Source organism: Triticum aestivum, chromosome 3D, assembly GCF_018294505.1.
Source record: "Triticum aestivum cultivar Chinese Spring chromosome 3D, IWGSC CS RefSeq v2.1, whole genome shotgun sequence".
Classification (NCBI taxonomy): domain Eukaryota; kingdom Viridiplantae; phylum Streptophyta; class Magnoliopsida; order Poales; family Poaceae; genus Triticum; species Triticum aestivum.
In genome coordinates this window covers 14,740,787-14,750,071 of record NC_057802.1, presented here as the reverse complement: position 1 = coordinate 14,750,071, position 9,285 = coordinate 14,740,787, and positions in this window count along the sequence as shown.

Genomic DNA, 9,285 nt, shown 5'->3' with positions numbered 1-9,285 from the left:
TCCACTCCATTCGCTCCGCCAAAGCCGCCCTCCCCGCCGCACCGATACGTCGGCGCCGCGGTTCGGCGATCCTCTCGCTCCCACAGTACGCTCTCGTAGACTGCCGTCCTCTAGCCGCGCCGCCACCTCTGGCTACGTTCTTGTGGAGGCGCACGGCGGTCAGCGCCGCCACCGCTGGCGACGTTCAGCTTCTCCCACGGTACGCGCATTCTAGACTGAGGCCCCGTTCATATCGGTGTAGCGCTGAATGTTAGCTGATAGACGCTGTTAATCTCACTATTTGCCGAAGTAGTTTACTGTCAATATGCTCTGCTTAAGAAGCTTCCTTGCCCTATTCTGCACTCAATCTGCTTAGCTGAGATGGCATGCCAAGGCCGATTAGTTGGTAAAATATCCTGCCATATATTTATTGTGACGTAGATTGCCATGGTCTAGTAGCAAATTTGTTAGGTGAAATAGCTCTACACCGTTTTATACTCGATCTTTGTTGCTGCGATGGCCTTCGATAGTTCGATGGCTGTGTGCTCGGCCTCATTGACTGCTGAAACAGCCTGCCATAATTTGGCACTCAAATCTGTTTGCTGAATTAGCTTTACATATATTTCGTTACTTAGATCTGCTCGTCCAAATATCTTGCCATAGCTTTAGATATCGACCTAGGTATTTTTTTCTGGACTTCATAAAAAAGCATATATGTTTTTCCTGTAATATCTAGTAGAAGAACTAATTTGTATGTCTAACAGATGGACAAGACTTGGATAACTTTTGCTCGAAGATTCTCCGCTGCATATGTCGAGGGGGTTGAAAACTTCATGAACTTTATCAGAGCTGAGTACGGTGCTCCGAAATCAGATGTGCTCTGCCCGTGTAGCAGTTGTATGAATTCAGTTACAAGACCCCAGTCAACTGTGCAAAATCATCTACACTTGTATGGGATGTCGGTCACATATACTAGGTGGGTTCATCATGGTGAAGTTGTGAACGTCGATGTTATTGACTACGTGGAAGCAGCAGATCACCATCTTGATCTGCCTGATGCTCAGGTGGAAGAGGAGGAGGAGGTGGTGGTGGCGAAGCCAGTGAGTTTGACCAACATTGAAACAATGCTACGAAATGCTCGTGCATTCCGTGAACTTTCACCTGCAGAAGAAAAACGGTGGGCCCGCATGTTGGAACAATGCAACGTTGCTGTCACCCCAGGAAATAAGCTGTCGGTATTCTCAGCTATGGTCACCTTTCTTCAGGTGAAGATATCTGAGCGGATGACCAACAAATCATTCGATGCGATGTTGGCTGCTTTCCGCGAATCTGTCCCAGATGCGTCTGAGCTGCCACACACCTACAGTAAAATGAAGAATTTCCTTCGTGCAGTTGGAATTGGATATGATATGATCCATGTTTGTAAGAATAATTGTGTTCTGTTCCGGAAGGATTATGCCAACTTAAGTGAATGCCCGAAATGCAAACCATCAAGATGGAAAGATGGCGATGCTGTGAAGAGGATTCCTCATAATGTTCTGAGACATTTTCCAATTATACCAAGATTGCAGAGGTTGTTTCATGATGCTGAAACAAGAGAGGATGTATTGTGGCATTCTAGGAACCAGGAGTACAGAGATCAGAATGTAATGAGCCATCCATCTCATGGTAGTGAGTGGAAAAGCTTCAATGATAAACACAAAGAGTTTGCTGCTGACCCGAGACACATTAGACTTGGCTTAGCTTCAGATGGAATTAACCCATTTGGCCACCAGAGCGCCACATATAGCATGTGGCCAGTGCTTGTTATCCCTTACAACATGCCTCCAAATGTCTGCACCAAAGAATCAAACTACATGATAGCCTTGCTCATCCCAGGTCCAAAAAGTCCTGGAAAGGATTTTGATTTGTTCATGGAGCCTCTTCTGGAGGAACTTCAACAGCTATGGAAGGGTGTTCTCACTCGAGACCTATATAGCAGCCCACCAGCTGATTTCTTTCTGCGTGCTGTTATAATTTGGTGCATCCATGATTATCCGGCTTTGGGCACTATGTCAGGGCGAACGACACATGGTTACAATGCATGTGTTCGCTGTGACAGGAATCCGCTTTCATACGCAATACTTAGCAAGATCTGTTACATTGGACACCGCCGTTTCCTTGCCAAGGTCAAGCCGCATCCTAGAAAATACCAAAGACATGTGTTCAATGCAAAGCATGAAAACCGTGATGCGCCAAAGAGGCTCACCGCCGATGAGTTGCAAGTGGAATTAGAGAAGGTCAGGCATATTACACCAGGAAACCATCCTGGTAATGGTAGCGGGAAAAGGAAGCGTGGCAGGGTAGAAGAGAGATTATTGTTTACCCGCAGGTCCACTTTCTGGGACTTGGAGTATTGGAAAGATTTGGATCTGCGGCATAATCTTGATGTGATGCACATCGAGAAAAATATATGCGATAGCATTATCGGCACACTTCTTAATATTGAAGGGAAGATGAAAGATACCTTAAAATCTAGGATTGATTTGACACACCTGGGTATCAGAAAGGATTTGCAGGTGCAAGATGAAGGTAAACCACGGGATATGGCACCAGCTGTGTACGCCTTGGACAAGGTAAAAAGAAAAGAGTTCTGCGAGGTCCTGTCACGTGTGAGATTCCCACATGGATTTGCTTCCAACCCTGAAAGGAGAGTCAGTGCAGATGGAAACAAGGTACAAGGGTTGAAAACTCATGACTGCCACGTCCTACTTCAAAGGGTTTTACCTGTTATCCTTAGAGGATTGGGCCGCCCTGACTTATACATAGCAGGTGCAGAGTTGGGACAATTCTTCAGGGAACTCTGCAGTAGGAATATCAGGATAGATGCTTTGGAGCGTCTTAGAGACAAGATACCAACTATCCTATGCGACCTTGAGAAGATATATCCTCCAGCCTTCTTTGATGTGATGGTGCATTTGGCTGTTCATCTACCTGATGAGGCACTACTTAGAGGTCCAGTACAGTATGGCGGATGTACCCTATTGAAAGGCGGCTAGGCACTTTCAAGGGCTATGTTGGGAACAGAGCTAGACCCAATGGTTCCATTGCAGAGGCCTACATTGCTACAGAAGCGTTGACATTCTGCTCAAAATACATTGAAACAGCTGATCAGCTTAGCAAAGAGGTGGGTGAAGACAATCCCGGGCTCAATGTTTTCGATTATTCTGTTCGAGTTACAGGGAAGAGTCGACAAGAGGACAAACCTAAAGATTTGGACAAAATGGTTTGGTATGTGTTGAATAATTGTCCTGAGATACTACCTTATATCAAGTAAGTGCAGTACTGCAGCTTATACATCGTAATCTACTAAACTTGCAGCACATTCTTATATATTTAGATGTTTGACGCGATCACTATGTTGTGCAGCATCTACAAAGAGGAGTTACTGCCGCAAAATCGAAGAAACATTGACAAACTGGTTATGGCAGGATTTGCGAAATGGTTCAAGAACCATGTAAGCTTTTGAAGTGCACTGTCAATTTTTTTAATATATTGAGTACATAAGATGATCAGCTTGTCTATTTTCTAACCATAGGTTAAGAAGATGCGGAGGATGGGCAGGCAGTTGATGATGCCCTTTACTCACTAGCAATGGGTCCGGATACTCGGTAAGACATTATGAATCTTGCTTTGTTGGAGATGTGCGCTACAACACCCTTGCACGAGACGAAGGCATGAAGACACAAAACGGTGCCATCATGAGCACGGATACGTATGACAAAGAGACAACTGAAATGTATGCTAACATAACAGACATTGTTCAGTTGCAGTATATCTCCAGTTTCGAGGATCATCGGTGTGTGGTTCTGTTGTGCTGCGTTGGTATAACCTATTTTCCAGGATCGCAAAACCCAGAGCTGATGATTATTTCAAATCCATCAATGTCAAGGCGGCGTACCAGACCAACGAGCCTTTTATTTTGGCAAATCAAGCAACACAGATATTTTTCTTGGAAGACACATTTGCACGTAGCGATGAGTGGAGAGTATTGCAAAGGTTTGAGCAGAGGAATTCGTTTAATGAAGTTGCACAACAAGATGATGCTTACACTACTCCTGATGTACAAGATAACACAGATGTTCCTAATATCTTTGAGAACCATCACGTCAATGACGCCGGCGAAAAGATTGCTTGTCGTGCTGTGGACATACAAGAGTTGATCAAGAAGAAGCCAACGTTCGAGAATGTTGAGGATGAAGAAGAAGATGACACCGTGGGGAATTACGATTCAGACTGATACACATGGCGAAGATGTTGATGCTGCTGCTGCGGATGATGATTACATTGCTTTTGTCGTATTTGCCTGTCAGAAGACGTTTTTTTATCTACTATGTGAAATTGTGTTTGCTATGACAACTGAAACCTGATGAACATGTTGTTTAGTATTTTGCTGTGAGAACATCACTTGTTATGTATGCTGATTTGTGTTTGGTGATTGTATGACAACTAAAACATGATGACATTGTTGTTTAGTTGTACTCATATTTGGCTGTGAAACTTGAATTTGATGACATAGTTTGCTGTTGGACTGCAATTTGCTCGACGTCTTCGAATGAGAACAAAGCTGACCCGACAGGGCCTCTGCTATTTATTTATTTATATGAGCAAAAGGGGATACCCCTGATTTCCGTTAATAGAAATCATTAGATGTTCACAACACTACGCCCAGCCTGCTACACAGGTTTCATTCATTACTAGTTTCAGCAAGGTGCTCATGTCGTAGCCACCGAATACATCACGAGTGCTACATACACTGCAAATAAAGAGACAATCATCCTACAGAGCACATCGATTTTGCCCATTATCTTCACAAGCTCTTTCATCTCCTCATTGCTGTCAAGGCCGTTCAGCAGCTGTTGCTTGGCCATGATCAGAGGAACTGCATCTTTAACCTTCTGCTCTGCATCTTCCTCTTCTGTCGTTCCTTCAGTTACTTGTCCAACACCCCAACCTGCTGGTATTGGGATTCCTCGGCTAACCAAATAATCAGCGTAGTTGCATTCCCCCACATCAGCAACTTCCCAGAAATACAAATCACACGAATCTTCCCTTTTCTGCACGAATCAAATTGGAAGATCATCAACCAAACTATTAAAAAAATCAGCAACTGAAAGCAGCAGAACAACACTTAAACATATTATTACCCGATGATTCGGGCATTTGTAGAAGACTCGGCCAGGGTTGCGGATTGTGGTTGAGACGCGATGGATGACTCTGCGTGATTTGCAGCAGTGGCACCACACCAACGGCAGCGGGTTGCGATGAGCAATCGGGTGAGGTGCGCGTGCCGGCGGGGGTGTGATGAGACCCACAGGCGATGGTACGGGTGGCGACTTGGCGCATATCTGGTTGTTGCCTGCTGAAGAGCAGGTGGACGAGCAGCCAGTGGACATGGTTGCTGCGGCCAGAGCTTCTGATGCTAGGAAGAGTAAGTAAAGAAGAGGAGAAGCGAACGTTGGATATGTCAGTTTCATTACTTGCAGAGTAGCATAGCACCATATATAGTCATAGTCTAGGTTTGGATTCGAACCAGCTACAGGAGGGACCTCCTTGTTTTGCGAAAAAAACTATTTCTCCACCTGACAGCTCGGAGCCACCGGCTGTATCTTCGCACGGAAGGAAGTGCCTCCTTGTTTTGCGAAAAAAATATTCATCCCGTTGACAGCTGGGACCTGTCAGATTTGGTGACTGACTTGTGGGCCTACTAAGCGGACGTGTACGCACGGCTTTGTCAACTTAATCAACAAATGATTCTAGCAGCTGGACCGTTGGATGTTAATCCAACAGCCGTGCTCCTTCTTCAACCTCTGTTCTTGCTCCTGTCTCCCGTGGGCGGCACCGCGGCTGTGCTGCCGCGCACCCGAACCAGTGAAGTTTCCCACTCCTCTCCATCTGCGACTCCACTGCCCCATCTTCCCCATCTCCGGGTCATTCCAGTCTGGGTGCGCTCGGCACGGTGTGGTCAACGTGGTCAACAACCGAGAGTCATCGGAAGATGACTGTATGTGAGAGGCTGACAGTGGGGACGCACCACGCCCATGGACGCATGCATGCAACGGAACGCGGCGAGGTCAACGTGGTCAAGGAACGACTTCCATCGGAAGTATACTGTACGTGGAGAGTCTCGGCTGGGTCCACGGCCGCAGCAAGTAAGTGCCTCCTTATTACGCGAAAAATAATGATTCCTCCAACTGACAGCAGGGACCCACTGGACGGGCCACCGTATTTTGCGAAAAAAACGTTTGCCCCCTGACTGCTGGGACCCACCTGACGGGCCACCGTATTTCACGAAAAAAAGTTCCCCCCGCTGTCAGCTCGGACCCACCGGAAGTGCCTCCTTATTACGCACAAAAAAATGAACTCCCCCGGCTAGCTGGGACCCACCTTGGTGGGAGGCTGACTTGTGGGCCTACTAAGTTGACGGGGACGAAGGGCTTTGTCAACTTAGTCAATATGAACGATTCTAGCTCCAGTGACCGTACGATGTCCATCCAACGGCCGTAGTGCTTCTTCAACCTCTGGTCTTCTTGCTCCAGCCGCCCAAAGCAGCGCCGGTCGTGCCGCATGCTCCTGCCTCCCGTGGCCGGCTGTGTTGCCGTGGAGGCCTCACCGCCCCCTACTATTCCCACCGCTGGCCAGGCCCTGCGGCGACGGCAGCCTCACACCGCAGCCGAACCAGTGAACCCTCGTACTCCTCTCCGCGCGGGCTTCCACTGCCGCGTCTTCCCCGGCTCCGCGTCGTCCCCTTCCTAGGCCTCGCCGTCGTCCACCGCCGTGGTGCTCTCCGCGCGGCGTGGTCAACGTGGTCAAGGAACGACTTCCATCGGAAGAGTACTGTACGTGGAGAGGCTGACAGCTGGTCCACGGCCACAGCCCAGTTTTTTTTATGATTTGCCAAATAAGTCGCTTTGTCAGGCCTGTTGGGCTGCAAATCTTTCAAGACGAGGAGAGCTTTCATTCGGCTGGCCGAGAAAATGGCCCATCAGTAATGAGAAATGGGCTGTACATTTTTAAAACACATCAAACCAGCAATTAGTTTCAAATATTTTTTTTTTCATTTCGAGATTTTAAATTACATTAATTTTTATGCGTGGAGAATTTGTTGGATTTTATATTGATAAACATTTATTTTTAAAATCAGTTTGAATGTGAGTCGAAATTTCGGGATTAAAAACGGTTCGGACCGCACCGAAATATGCAAAATTTCATATAATTTTTTAACCGTGGCCACAATATGGGCTGTAATGCTAACAAAAAGAATATGGGCTCATAAAAAAACCTTAATAATTAGCAAATGGGCTGTAAATTATTAGAAATAATGGCAGATGGGCTGTATGCTGTTTTCCACAAATTTGAGGCTTTCCTAAAAAAAAGGTTGACGCACAAGCAGTGATTGTTGGATGGCCATCCAACGGCCGTCGTGCTTCTTCAATCTCTGCTCTTCCTGCTCTAGCCGCTCAAACAAGCGCCGACGGGACTGCCTGCTCCCTCCTCCCCGCGGCCGGCTCTGCTGCCGCGCAGGTCTCACCGCCCCACCGTACTCCCATCGCTGGCCTAGCCATCCCTCTACTCACCCACACCTGCTGTTATTCTCCGGCGACGGGAGACGAACCAGTAAACCTCGTACAGTCGTACTCCCCTCCGCGTGGGAAACAACTGCCGAGTCTTCCCTGCCTCCGTGTCGTTCCCTTCCTAGGCCTCGCCGTCGTCCACCGCCCTGGTGCTCTCGGCGCGGCCTGGTCAACGTGGTCAACGACCGACATGCATCTGAAGTGAACTGTATGTGGAGAGGCCGACAGCTGGGTCCACGGCCGCACGCAAGGAAATGCCTCCTTATTACGCGCAAAATAATGATTCCTCCACCTGACATCAGGGACCCACCGAAAGGGCCTCTGTATTTCGCGAAAAAAACGTTACCGCCGCTGACAGCTCGGACCCATCAGCTATATCTTCGCACGCAAGGAAGTGCCTCCTTATTACGCACAAAAAAATGAATACTCCCCCTATTAGTTCGGACCCAGTATAGTGGCAGGTTGACTTGTGGGCCTACTAAGTTGACGGGGACGGAGGGCTTTGTCAACTTAGTCAATATGCACGATTCTAGCTCCAGTGACCGTACGATGTCCATCCAACGGCCGTAGTGCTTCTTCAACCCCTGGTCTTCTTGCTCCAGCCGCCCAAACCAGCGCCGGTCGTGCCTCGTGCTCGTTGCCTCCCGTGGCCGGCTGCGATGCGGCGGAGGCCTCACCGCCCCCTACTACTCCCACCGCTGGCCAGGCCATCCCTCTACTCACCCACACCCCCTGTTATTCCGCGGCGACGGCAGCCTCACACCGCAGCGAACCAGTGAACCCTCGTACTCCTCTACACGTGGGCATCCACTGCCGCGTCTTCCCCGGCTCCGCGTCGTCCCCTTCCTAGGCCTCGCCGTCGTCCACCGCCCTGGTGCTCTCGGCGCGGCGTCGTCAACGTGGTCAAGGAACGGCTTCCATCGGACGTGGACTGTACGTGGAGAGGATGACAGCTCGGTCCACGGCCGCAGCAAGGAAGTGCCTCCTTATTACGTGCAAAATAATTATTCCTCCACCTGACAGCGGGGACCCACCGGACGGGCCACCGTATTTCGCGAAAAAAACGTTTGCCCCTGACTGTTGGGACCCACCAGCTACATCTTCGCACGCAAGGAAGTGCGTCCGGGCCAAAAAAACGATTCACCCCCTTGACTGCTGGGACCCACCAGCTACATCTTCGCAGGCAAGGAAGTGCCTGACAGTCGGGACCCACCTGGTCGAAGCGTACGTAGCGTTGTCATTCTGGTCGTGAACGTGTACGTACATATATACTGGTGGATGTAGAGGCGCGTACGTGTCGTAGTAGAGGCGCGCACGTAGCATGTAGACGTACGTACAGCGGCCAGGGTGCAAGAAAGAAAATACGGCCACGTATGTGTACATACGGGCAGGGTCTCGAATGCCTACTCGCGCATACGTATGGCCAGAGCTCGTGTACATGGCTGGGTCGGAAGGGAGAAACAGCGTCGTCGTCGTGTTCATGGGGAGGCAACGGAATGTGTCGTGTTCATGGGGAGGCAACGGAATGCATCGTGTTCATGGGGAGGGGTGTGGCGTACCGCAAAACGGAGGAAACGGACCTCCTACGGTCACAACGGGGGTCCTGTTGATCGGGAGGAGTGTGGCGTACCGCAAAACGGAGGAAACGGACCTCCTACGGTCGAAACGGGGGTCCTGTTGATCGGGAGGGGTG